This window comes from Oryctolagus cuniculus, chromosome 11 (genome assembly GCF_964237555.1).
Source record: "Oryctolagus cuniculus chromosome 11, mOryCun1.1, whole genome shotgun sequence".
Lineage (NCBI taxonomy): Eukaryota > Metazoa > Chordata > Mammalia > Lagomorpha > Leporidae > Oryctolagus > Oryctolagus cuniculus.
Window position 1 is genome coordinate 52804348 of NC_091442.1, and position 12673 is coordinate 52817020.

At 46.0% G+C, this 12673-nt stretch overlaps 1 protein-coding gene across 8 annotated transcripts in view; it reads left to right on the forward strand.

The window, feature by feature from the left end:
* Nucleotides 1–12673, forward strand: part of SPATS2 (spermatogenesis associated serine rich 2) — a 138673-nt gene that overhangs the window by 19647 nt on the left and 106353 nt on the right. The window contains exon 4 of one of the 8 annotated variants that reach the window (XM_070052191.1): nucleotides 1278–2051. The exons of the other annotated variants lie outside the window; for them this stretch is intronic. The gene's annotated coding sequence lies outside the window, so the exon portion shown is untranslated. The remainder of the gene's footprint in view (nucleotides 1–1277; nucleotides 2052–12673) is intronic. 8 annotated transcript variants of the gene reach the window in all.

Below are 12673 nucleotides of genomic sequence, written 5' to 3' on the forward strand. Positions count from 1 at the left end.
AGGGAGTTGGATCGGAAGTGGAGCAACTGGGACTTGAACTGGTACCCAAATGGAATGCTGGTATCACAGGCAGTGGCGTAACCTGTTATATCACAGTGCCAGACTGAATTTGCTTTTATCAGTCAATAGAATTCTAATGTGCTGTATATTTGTTTCAGTTTCTTTTTCTCATAGATTATATTGTTCTTTCTTCAGAGACCATAATTTCCCCACCTGTTCTTTTTTTGTGTGACACCACATTAGATGCATTTGCTCATGTCAGAACCCTTTCGTTCATCTTTAACAAAAGTTATTGAGTGCCTACAATGTGCTAGGTGTACAGGAGTGAATTAAGCCTGAAAATTCTTTTTTTTTCCCCAAGATTTGTTTTGTTTAAAAAGTAGAGTTACAGAGAGAGGAGGAGAGGTAAAAATCTTCCATCCCCTGGTTTATTTCCCAAATGGCCACAACATCCAGGGCTGGGCCAGGCCAGAGCCAGAACCCTCCTCCAGGTCTCCCACATGGTTGCAGGGGCCCAAACACTTGTGCTGTCTTCTCCAGCTTTTCCAGGTGCATCAGCAGGAAGTTGGATTGGAAGTGGTGACGGCCCAACTCATTATGCCACAGTGCCAGACCCAGCCTGAAAATCCTTGCCTGAATGCAGCCTACATTCTAGTGGGGAAAGGCAAATTTTAAACAAGACTGAAAAATTTAGTACTTCAGGGTGATAACTAGTATTGTCATACAACAAGAAGAAGCCCAAAATTAAAAAAAAAATTATGTAGATAAGAAAGGAAAAGGGGAACTGTGTGAAGATGTAACTGTGTGTGTGTATGTGTGAGAGAGAGAGAGACATAGATACAGATATAGACACATAGCAGAGGCCTTGCTGAGAATGTAATATTTAAGCAAAGATCTAAAAGTCATTTTTGATTCCTTTCTCTTTCTTGTACCCTACATTAATTGTGTTTCCAATTCGTGTTCATTTCATCTTCAATATATATGTCAAACCCATTCATCTAGTAGGTGGATTGGTTTGGCAGTGGGAGTTTGTGAAGGTTCTCTTCTGATTGTTTTAATATTCATAGAGAGTTAGGAAGCAGAATGGTCAGCTGAGAGTGAGCGTAGGGAGAAGGCAATGGAAGTTTGGAGAAAGAAGATGGGAAGTTGTTTTTGGGGAGAGTGGAAGAGTGGCTGCTCTAGAGAAACAACGTATGATTGCCAGTGGCATTAAGGACCCTTTGAGGTTTGCAGTGATGAAATTAAAGTGAGATCAATCATTTTTTTTTTTCTTCCAGCACTTTCAGCTGCAGGAGTGTATGGAGTGTTCTAAGGAGAGAGGAGTTTTGCCAAGGTGGTAGAATAAGGCATGAGGAGTGAAAGGAATGGAAGGTGCATGCAAGGGAGTGATTGTAATATACTGTGGAACTGAACCAGAGAAGAGGGGAGGGAAGACAGGAAGAGGCCAAGAGAAGGTGGAAAGACAGCGGAGTCAGCAGATTGAAAGGCCTTGGTGGGATCAAAAGCTGGTGGAGTCTGTGTACATGAGGACTGAACTACAACGAGGGTAGGTCATTGGCAAGCAGTAGGATACAGGAGTTGAGATTGTGGAGGCACGATCATGGGCTGAGTGGATGAAGGATGAGATCATTGGAGGTGAGAACTTCCAAGAACAGAGACAGGAATTCAGAGAAGTAAGGTGTTGGGAGGATTACCTCTAGAGACCACGCTAAGCCAGGTGGTCACATTGTTGTAGGATCTTTAAGGCAGAACAGTTTTCTAGGGAAGGAGGAGAAAGACTGATCTGGAAGCCTTGTGAGGAACAGGGAGGACACTTGCCTCTCTCCCAGGCCATCAGGGGTGGAGGAAGGTAACTTTTACAACTTTAGGGCTGGGAGGGGAATATGGTGTCAGGAGAACCTGGTTTCACTGAAAGCAGAATGTTGAAGGGAATGTTGAAGATGTTGAACACATAGGTCACTGTGGAAGGGCTTCAGCATTTGGAGAGAGGAGAGTGACACATGGAGAGAGAGCCGGCAATCTGCACAACTTGGAAGAGGAGTACGTGGGAGGTGAGAACCTGGGGATCTGGGCTGTTCTTTTACTTATTTTTTGTAATTTTTGTTTTATCTATTTGAAAGGCAGAGAGACAGAGACATAGAAAGATCTCCCATCTGCTGGTTCAGTCTTCAAACACCCACAGTAGCTGGGTCTGGGCCAGGCCAAGCCAGAAACCAGGAACTCCATCTGGGTCTTCAACATGGGTGCCAGGGACCCAAGTACTTCAGCATCATCTGCTGCCTTCAATGGTGTGCTTTAGCAGGAAGTTGGAATCCAAACAGAGCTGGTCTTGAACCCAGGCACTCCAGTTTGGGATGTGGGTATTCCAAGCATCATCTTAACCCTGTGCCGAATGTCCACCATTGAGGCTTCTTTTCATGGACAGTATAAACAGCTAAGGAACACAAAGAGTTTATGCCGGTGAAGGCATAGGCAGTTGCTAGGGGTGAGATTGTGACTGTTGGGAAGGAAGAAAGGGCATTCTCACTCCAAGTACCTGGATACCTTTCTAAGTATCTATCCATGGTGGGAAGATCTCACTCCAGGTACAAGGACTTTGCTCTTGATGAATTCCATGGACTGTTTGATGGCCATATATATTGTATTTGTTTGAAAGGTAGAGTGACAGAGAGGGAGAAATAGAGGGGAAGAGAGATCTTCCATTTGATGGTTCATGCCCCAAATGACTGCAACAACCAGGGCTGGGCCAGGCTTAAGCCAGGAGCTAGCAATTCCATCTGGGTCTCCCATGTGGGTGGCAGGGGCCCAGATACTTGGGCCATCTGCTGCTTTCCCAAGTGCATTAGCGGGGAGCTGGATCAGAAGCAGAAGAGCCAGGACTCAAACTGTTGCTACAATACAGATTGCTGGCATTGCAGGTAGCAGTATAACCTGTAGTACCACAATGCCAGCCCCAGTGGATACTATCGATGAGGTTTCTTTCGTTACAAGTAAATATTTGTGTCATATACTTTCTCTTAAACCATCCTTTTAATTTTATTATTATTTTATTATTTGAAGGGCAGAGGTACACAGACAAAGAGATTTCCATCCACTGGTTCACTCCCCAAATGGCTGCAACAGCTGGGGCTGGGCCAGGCTGAAGCCAGGAGCCAGGATCATCTTCCGGATCTCCCATGTTTGTGCAAGGACCCAAACACTTGGGTCATCTGCTGCTGCTTCCCCAGGCACATCAGAAGGGAGCTGGAACAGAGCTGGTGCCCATATAGGATACTGGCACTGCAGGCAGCACCTTAACCTGCTATGCCCCAGCACCGGCTCCCGTCCTTTTAATTTTCAACTCTTCTGGCTTCTTTTGTTGTTAAGTGTATGTTAGTTGTACATTGTTGGATTAAAAATATTAATCTGATAGCATGTTTGTTTTTTTGTTTTTGTTTTGGTTTTTTTTTTTTTTTTGACAGGCAGAGTGGATAGTGAGAGAGAGAGACAGAGAGAAAGGTCTTCCTTTTGCCATTGGTTCACCCTCCAATGGCCGCCGCGGCCGGCGCGCTGCGGCCAGCGCATCGGGCTGATCCGAAGGCAGGAGCCAGGTGCTTCTCCTGGTCTCCCATGCGGGTGCAGGGCCCAAGCACTTGGGCCATCCTCCACTGCACTCCCTGGCCACAGCAGAGAGCTGGCCTGGAAGAGGGGCAACCAGGACAGAATCCGGTGCCCCGACCGGGACTAGAACCTGGTGTGCTGGCGCCGCTAGGCGGAGGATTAGCCCAGTGAGCCACAGCGCCGCCTAGCATGAGTTTTGATATGTTTACTTTTCTTTCTTTTCTTTTCTTTTCTTTTCTTTTTTCTTTTTTCTTTTCTTTTCTCTTCTCTTTTCCTTTTCTTTTCTTTCCTTTTCTTTTCTTTTCTTTTCTTTTCTTTTTCTTTTCTTTTCTTTTCTTTTCTTTTCTTTTCTTTTCTTTTCTTTTCTTTTCTTTTCTTTTCTTTTCTTTTCTTTTCTTTTCTTTTCTTTTCTTTTCTTTTCTTTTCTTTTCTTTTCTTTTCTTTTCTTTTCTTTTCTTTTCTTTTCTTTTCTTTTCTTTTCTTTTCTTTTCTTTTCTTTTCACAGGCAGAGTTAGAGAGAGAGACAGAGAGAAAGGTCTTTCTTTTCCGTTGGTTCACCTCCCAAATGGTTGCTATGGCCGGCGCGTTGCGCCGATCCGAAGCCAGGAGCCAAGTGATTCTTCCTGGTCTCCCATGTGAGTGCAGGGCCCAAGGACCTGGGCCATCCCTCACTGCACTCCCTGGCCACAGCAGAGAGCTGGACTGGAAGAGGAGCAACCGGGACAGAATCCGGCGCCCCAACCGGGACTAGAACCAGGGATGCCAGTGCCACAGGCGGAGGATAAGCCTAGTGAGCTGTGGCGCGGGCCTGATATGTTTACTTTTCATATTTAATGTGATTACTGGTACATGTAGAGTTATTCTGCCATTCTAGTTTGTACTTTTTTAAAATTATTTATTTATTTGAAATGTAGGCTGACAGAGGAAGTGTCAGATCTTCCACCTGCTGGTTCACTCCCTAAGTGTCCACAATGGCTGGGGTTGGTCCAGGCCGAAGCCAGGAGCTTGGAACTCTATCCACATCTGCCCTAGGGGTGGCAGGAGCCACTTGGTCCGTCTTCCGCTGCCTTCCCAGGCCCACTAGTCAGGGAGCTGGATTGGAGGACGAGCAGCCTGGGTTTGAACCCATGCTCCGATTTGGGATGCCGGCATCACACATAGCAGCTTTAATCCGCAGCACCACAATGCTGTCCTCAGTTAATACTTTTTTTTTAAAAAAAGCAGACTGTTTGTTCTCTGTTATGTATATGGAGTTCTTTTTTCTTCCACTGATATTTGAGTTGAACATTTAGTAGTTAACCACCACATTTTTTTAGAAAAAGAGTTAGTTTTATTTATTTGAAAGGCAGAGTGACAGAGGGAGAGATGGAGAGATCTTCCATTCACTGGGTCATTCCCCATTTGGCTGCAACTGTTGGGCCTGAGCCAGGAGCCAAGAATTCCATCCACATCTCCCATGTAGGTGGCAGGGGTTCAATTACTTGGGCCATCTTCTGCTGTCTCCCCAGGTAGATTAGCAGGGAGCTGGATTGGAAGTGGGGCAGCTGGGGTCCTAACTGGTATTCTGATATGGGGTACTAGCATGGGATGCCAGCATCAGAAGCAGCAGCTTAACCTGCTGTATCACAGATCTGGCCCTTAAATGTTAAATATTTACATGTGTACTCACTGAAGTCTGAGATTAATGTCTTTGTCTTTCTGAACAATACAGGAACCTTGGAATGATATAATTCATATTCCTTCTCTCTATTCCAGTATATTTTTGTTTGTATTTTACTGCTACCTTAAATCTTGCTTATTGTGAAATATTTCAAATGTACAGATGAAAATAGAGAATGATATGGAAACTTTTGTGTACTTACTGCAGTGCTTTGTCTCATCTTAATTATTCCAACTTACTTTATGTCTTCTTTCATTGACTTTTTTATTGTAAAAATTTTTAACGTTCCATGCAAGTGGAAAGATTAATATAACAGTCTTCAATGTCCATTCATCTGGCTTTACCAACATTGTTTCCACTCTTAGTATCATTTATCCTTCCCACTCTTTTTTTTTTTTTTAATTTAAAGATTTATTTATTTCATTTGAAAGCCAGAGTTACAGAGAGACAGAGGCAGAGAGAAAGAGAGGTCTTCCATCCGTTGCCTCACTCCCCTGATGGCCACAACGGCTGGAGCTGGGCTGATCCCAAGCCAGAAGCTTCTTCCGGATCTCCTTCGTGGGTGCAGGGGAACAAGGACTTGGGTCATCTTTTGCTGCTTTTCTAGGCCATAGCGGAGAGCTGGATCAGAAGTGGAGCAGCCGGGTCTCGAACCGGTGCCCATATGGGATGCTGGTGCTGCAGGCTGGGGCTTTAACCCGCAGCACCACAGCACTGATCTCACAGGAGCTCAGTCCTTGTCTCCTGTGTGGGTGGCAGGCATTGAAGGACTTTACTGTCATTTTTTGCTGCCTCCCATGGTGTGCATTACTAGGAAGCTGAGGCGGGGCTGGAGCCGAGGCACTCCAGTATGGTATGTAGGAGTCCCGAGTAGCAGCTTAACCTGCTGTACCACAATGCCTGGCCCTCGTTAGCTGCTTGAACCATTATAAACAATGTGTGGTAGGCCAGCGCTGCGGCTCAGTAGGCTAATCCTCCGCCTTGCGGCGCCAGCACACCGGGTTCTAGTCCCGGTCGGGGCGCCGGATTCTGTCCTGGTTGCCCCTCTTCCAGGCCAGCTCTCTGCTGTGGCCCGGGAGTGCAGTGGAGGATGGCCCAAGTGCTTGGGCCCTGCACCCGCATGGGAGACCAGGAGAAGCACCTGGCTCCTGCCATCGGATCAGTGTGGTGCGCTGGCCGCTGCGCGCCAGCTGCGGCGGCCATTGGAGGGTGAACCAATGGCAAAAGGAAGACCTTTCTCTCTGTCTCTCTCTCTCACTGTTCACTCTGCCTGTCAAAAATAAATAAATAAATAAATAAACAATGTGTGGTAAATCTGTGTGACTGCTTGTGCTAATGAATGAGGATAGAGTTTCTAGGTCATAGGTATGAGCGTGTTAAGTTTTGTAAGCTATCACCAGGTTGAATTTGATAGAGATTGTTCCAATTCATATTCTCATTAGTAGCATTTATAAATTCTGTTTACTCTTATACCAACCCTTAATTTTATTGATTTTTTTTAATATTTTATTTGAAAAGCAGAGAGAGTGAGAGCGAGAGCGAGAGAGAGAGATCTTCCTTCTGCTGATTCATTCCCCAAATGGCCCCAACAGCTGGGACTGGGCCAGGTGGAAACCAGAGCTAAGAACTCAGTCTGGTTCTTCCACATAGATAGCAGGAATCCAAGTGCTTGAGCCATCATCTGCCTCCCAGGGTGCAAATTAGCAGGAAGTTAGAACTGGAAATGGAGCTGAGACTCAGAAACAGGCATTTTGGTATGGGAATGTGGGCCACCCAAAGTGGGTCTTAACTGCTGTGCGCAATGCCTGTCTCTTATTCTTTTTTTTTTTTTAATTAATTAATTTATTTGAAAGAGTTACACAGAGAGAGGAGAGGCAGAGAGAGAGGGAGAGGTCTTCTATCCACTGGTTCACTCCCCAGTTGGCCACAACTGTGCCGATCCGAAGCCAGGAGCCAGGAGCTTCTTCCGGGTCTCCCACATGGGTGCAGGGGCCCAAGAACTTGGGCCAATTTCTACTGCTGTCCCAGGCCATAGCAGTGAGCTGGATGGGAAGTGGAGCAGCTGAGACTCAAACTGGCGCCCATATGGGATGGCGGCGCTTCAGGCCAGGAAGTTAACCTACTGCGCCACAGCACCAGCCCCTATCCCTTATTCTTTACAACTTCTGATCTTATGTCACACTATTTTATGGTTTATTTTGCATTTTTCCATTGTCTAGTGAGTATACTCCAGTTTTTTTTTCTTAAAGAATTTTATTGGGCAGTAACATAGAGCTGTTGTTCCCAAACTTGGCTGTGCATTTACATAACAGGATTGTTTTAAGCACACACACACACACATATAAAATCTTGGGGCCTGCCATCTTCTTTTTTGTGTGTGTGAATTTTTTCCCTACTCTAATTTTTTATAGTCATTTAAATTTCCTTAGTTGTGAGTTATTTGCTATCTCCATGGCTTATTTTTCTGTTGAATTGTTTTGTTATTGTTTTTAGTTATTTGCAGGCATATAAATTCTGTATCCTAATCCTTTGCCAGCTATATGCATATTGTAGATATTCTCCTTTCCTCCTTGTTTTTAAAAAACAAGACTCTTTCCTCGTTTTTAAAAAACAATTTCATTTAGGTATAATTGACATAAAATAAACTTGATTTTTAAAAAAGATTTATTTTTATTTATTTGAAAGAGTTACAGAGGGAGGTAGACACACAGAGAGAGGTCTTTCATCCGCTGGTTAACTCCCCAGATGGCCGCAATGGCCAGAGCTGTGCCAATCTGAAGCCAGGAGCTTTTTTTGGGTCTCGCTTGGAGGTACAGGGGCCCAAAGATTTGGGCCATCTTCTTCTGCTTTCCCAGGCTCATTAGCAGGGAGCTGGATTGGAAGTGGAGCAGCCTGGACTCAACTGGTGGCCCATATGGAATGCTGGCGCTGTAGGCCTGGGCTTTAACCTGCTGTGCCACAGCACAGCCCCCTAAACTTAGTATATTAACAGTGTACACTTGGACAGGTTTTGAAGTATCTGTCAAGATCTAGATGAATGTATTCGTCACCTCTCAGATTTTCTTCTTTTATCATTCCCTCTTCTCTTTGCTCCCATGCCTCTTAGGCAACCAATAATCTGTTCTCTGTCACAAGATTAACTAGTACTTTCTATTTTATATAAACGGGGTCAGACTGTATGAATATATACGATCCTCAGCCCCCCCCCCTTTTTTTTTTTGCCCAGAAAGCAAGGGGCTTTATTGAGCGGAGGAGGGGTCGAAGGGGAGAGGCAGGCAGAGAAGTCATCGGGGGTCTGCGCACTCAGGGGGCAGAGGGCTGCACGGTATCCATCCCGGCGTGGTGGGGCTTGGTGCGGGGGGCCAGGTGGCCAGTGTCACCTTCCCCAGCACACATGGCTGACGCCTCTTGCAGATCTGCGGGGCACGGCTGGACCATCCCCAGCCAGGTCCTCTGACGCCCTCGAGACTCCTGGCCAGGGGACCCAGCCCGCGTAAAACCCTCAAAGTTTGCGCTCCTCCTGCTCCAAGCCGTTTTCCGAGGCCTTTCTGCGAGGAGGCCAGATCACCGCCAGTTTTCTGTCGCCCCTGCTCGCGGTGAGGCTTGGCGCCGGCTCTTCGTCTTCGGCGGTGTCATAGATGCCGCGCCGCTGGCGCTGGCGCTCCAGTTTGCGAGCACGGACCTTGCACAACTCCCGCTGCAGCAGCGATGGCGCGACAGGCGGCGGGGCGCCGGCCAGCACGGGGCCCCGGCCCTGTGCGGCCGATCGCTGCCGGCCTCCGGGCTGCGGGCCTGCGCTGTCCTCCGCCGTTGCCGCCGCTGCCTCCACGAAGAAGCGCCTGAGTGCGCTCAGCGGCGGCGGCAGCGGTGGCTGCGGGGTGCGCCGGTGCCCACCCTCCCCTCCTTTTTTAAAAAAAGATTTATTTTATTTGAAAATCAGAGTTACACAGAGAGAGAAGAGGCAGAGAGAGAGAGGAGAGGTAGAGAGAGAGAGAGGATAGGTAGAGAGAGAGAGGTCTTCCATCCACTGGTTCACTCCCCAGATGGCTGCAACGGCTGGAGCTGTGCCAATCCAAAGCTAGGAGCCAGGAGCTCTTCCGAGTTTCCCACGTGGATGCAGGGGCCCAAGGACTTGGGCCATCTTCTACTGCTTTCCCAGGCCATAGCAGAGAGCTGGATTGGAAGTGGAGAAGCCAGTCTTCAACCAGACCCATATGGGCTGCTGGCACTTCAGGCCAGGGTGTTAACCCACTGGGCCACAGTGCTTGCCCCATCACCCCATTTTTTTAATCTGGCTTCTTTCATCTGTTAGTTTGAGGTTAATCTGGGTTCAACTATGTATTTATAATTCATCTCTTTTCATTGCTAGATAGCGTTCCTTTGTGTGGATGTGTCACAGCATCTATATATTCTTCAGCTGGTGATGTACTCTTTGGCTTGTTAGCAATTTTTCACCACCACAAATAAAGCTGCTAATGAATATTTGTGTGGAAGTATTTGTTTGAACATATACTTTATGTTTTCCTGGATAATAAATACTTAACAAGTGGAGTAGCTAGATCACTTGGTAGATGTATGTCCAGCTTTTTAAGAAACTGCCAAATTGTTGTCTAGAGTGACTGTGCCATTTCTACACTCCTAGAGCGGCATGTGAGAGTCCCATTGGCTTCACATCCTTGCTGGTATATGATATGGTCAGTCTTTTTCTTTTCTTTTCTTTTCTTTTCTTTTCTTTTCTTTTCTTTTCTTTTCTTGAAGATTTATTTACTTGGAAGGCAGTAATTACAGAGTGGCAGAGAGAGAGAGAGAGAGAGTTAGTTCCATCTGCTGCTTCATTCCCACTCCCCAAATGGTCGCAATGGCTGGAGCTGGGCTGGTCAGGAGCCAGGAGCTTCTTCTGGGTCTCCCATGTGGGTGCAGGGGCCCAAGGATTTGAGCCATCTTCTACTGCTTTCCCAGGCAATTAGCAGAGAGCTGGATTGGAAGTGGAGCAGCCGGGTTTCAAACCGGTGCCCACATGGGATGCTGGCACTGCAGGTGGTAGCTTTACCTGCCATGCCACAGTGCTGGTCCATATGGTCAGTCTTTAATTTTTAGACATTTTAGTCATTCTAATAATGTACAGTAGTAACTCATAATTCCATTTCTCTAATTACTAAAGAAATCGAGCAGGTTTTCATGTGCTTATTTGCTTTTTTTTGGTAGAGTATCTGTAAATTATTTTCCCCCTTTAGAAATGAGGTTGTTTGCTTATTATTAAGTTTTGAGAGTTCTTTGTAAATTCTGGATGCACGTCCTTCATCAGATATGAGATTTTTCAGTATTTTCTCTCGGCCTTTAGTTGTCTTTTAACAGTGTGTCCTTTCAAACAGCAGTTTTTCGATTTTGGTGTCATGTCTAAGAAATCTTTGCCCAATCCAAGGTCACAAAGTTGTTTCCTCTCTGATTTCTTATAGAATACTTAAGTTTTAGGCTTCACATTTAGAGCTGTGATCCATTTTGAGTTAATTTGTGTATGTGCTGCTGAACTGCAGATCAGTGTTCATTTTCCTGCTTATGGACATCCAGTTGTTCGGTACTACTTGTTGGAGACTGAGTTGCCATTCGTCTTTGTTGGAAATCAGTTGTCTGTATATGTATAGGTCTCTTTCTGGACCCTCTATTCTGTCTCATTGATCTTTTGCTAGTTGTGCAGTCTTGATTACTACAGCTTTATGATACATCTTGAAGTCAGGTAGTGTTAGCCCTGCAACTTCTTTTTCAAAGTGTTAGCTACTCTAGGACTTCTGCATGTTGAGTTTGCTGGGTTCTACAGGAAAGTCTACTAGGGTTTGATTGAGGTTACATTAAATCTGTTAAATCAGTTTAGGGGGAATTGACATGCTAACAATATTGAGTCTTGTGTCCCATGATCAGATACGTAACTGTCCACTCATGGAGGTCTTTAATATCTCTACAGTGTTGCAGTCTTCAGTACACAAATCTTTCACATCTTCTGTGAGGTTTAGTCCTAGAATTCCATAGTGTTTGATGCTGTTGTGTGATCTTAGGGGGACCCAACCTTGTTGTTGTTGTTGTTATTATTATTATTATTTGTTTATTTGAGCGACAGAGGGAGAGAGCAAGAGTGAGCTCCTGTCTGCGGGTTTGTTCTCCAAGTTCCTGCAGTGGCCCTGGGCAAGGAGCCAAAGCCAGGAGCCAAGAACTCCAGGGCAGAAACCCAAACACTTAGGCCATCACTGCTGCCCCCAGGGTCTGCATTAATAGGAAGCGAGTCAGGAAAGGAGTGGGCACGTATGAGATGTGAGTGTTTCAACAGCTACACCAAATGCTTACCCTGCTACCTTGTTTTTTGAAATATTTTTTTCACATTGTTGAAGTCTGTCTTCTTACTGTTAAGAACACTTTTTTTTCTTTCTTTCTTTCGTGGACAGTGAGAGAGAGAGAGAAAGAGAAAGGTCTTCCTTTGCTGTTGGTTCACTCTCCAATGGCCGCTGCGGCCGGCGTACCACGCTGATCCTAAGCCAGGAGCCAGGTGCTTCTCCTGGTCTCCCATGCGGGTGCAGGGCCCAAGCACTTGGGCCATCCTCCACTGCCTTCCTGGGCCACAGCAGAGAGCTGGCCTGGAAGAGGGGCAACCGGGACAGAATCCAGCTCCCTGACCAGGACTAGAACCCAGTGTGCCAGCGCCGCTAGGTGGAGGATTAGCCTAGTGAGCTGCGGCGCTGGCCAAGAACACATATTTAATATGAGTTCTACCTTCTTAAATATTTAAGTGTACAATACAGTATTTACCATAGGAACAATGTTGTAAGCAGACTTCCACAACTAAATCTTTTTTTTTTTTATAAAGATTTATTTATTTGTTTGAAAGGCAGAGGTGGGGCGGGGGAGAAGTCTTCCATCTGATGGTTTACTCCCCAGATGGAGCTGTGCTGATTCAAAGCCAGGAGCCAGGAGCTCCTTCCAGGTCTCCCACACAGGTGCAGGGGTCCAAGGACTTGGACCATCTTCCACTGCTTTCCCAGACCATAGCAGAGAGCTGGATCAGAAGTGGAGTAGCTGGGACACGAACTGGCACCCATACGGGATGCCGGCACTGCAGGTGGCGGCTTCACCCACTTTGTCACAACGCTGGCCCCCACAACTAAATCTTATATAACTGCAACTTTAAACTTACTAAATAGCAACTTCTCATTTTCTCCTCCCCGTATCTGCTGGCAACCACTGTTCTACTTTCTGCTCATCTGGGTCTGACCATTTTATATGTATCTTATGTAAGTGGTATCATGCACTGCTTATTCTAGAAATGGCTTCTTTCACTTAGCATAATGTTTTTGATGTTTATCCATGTCATTACATGTGGCATGATTTCTTTCTTTCTTTTTAATGTATTATTTATTTGAAAGGCAG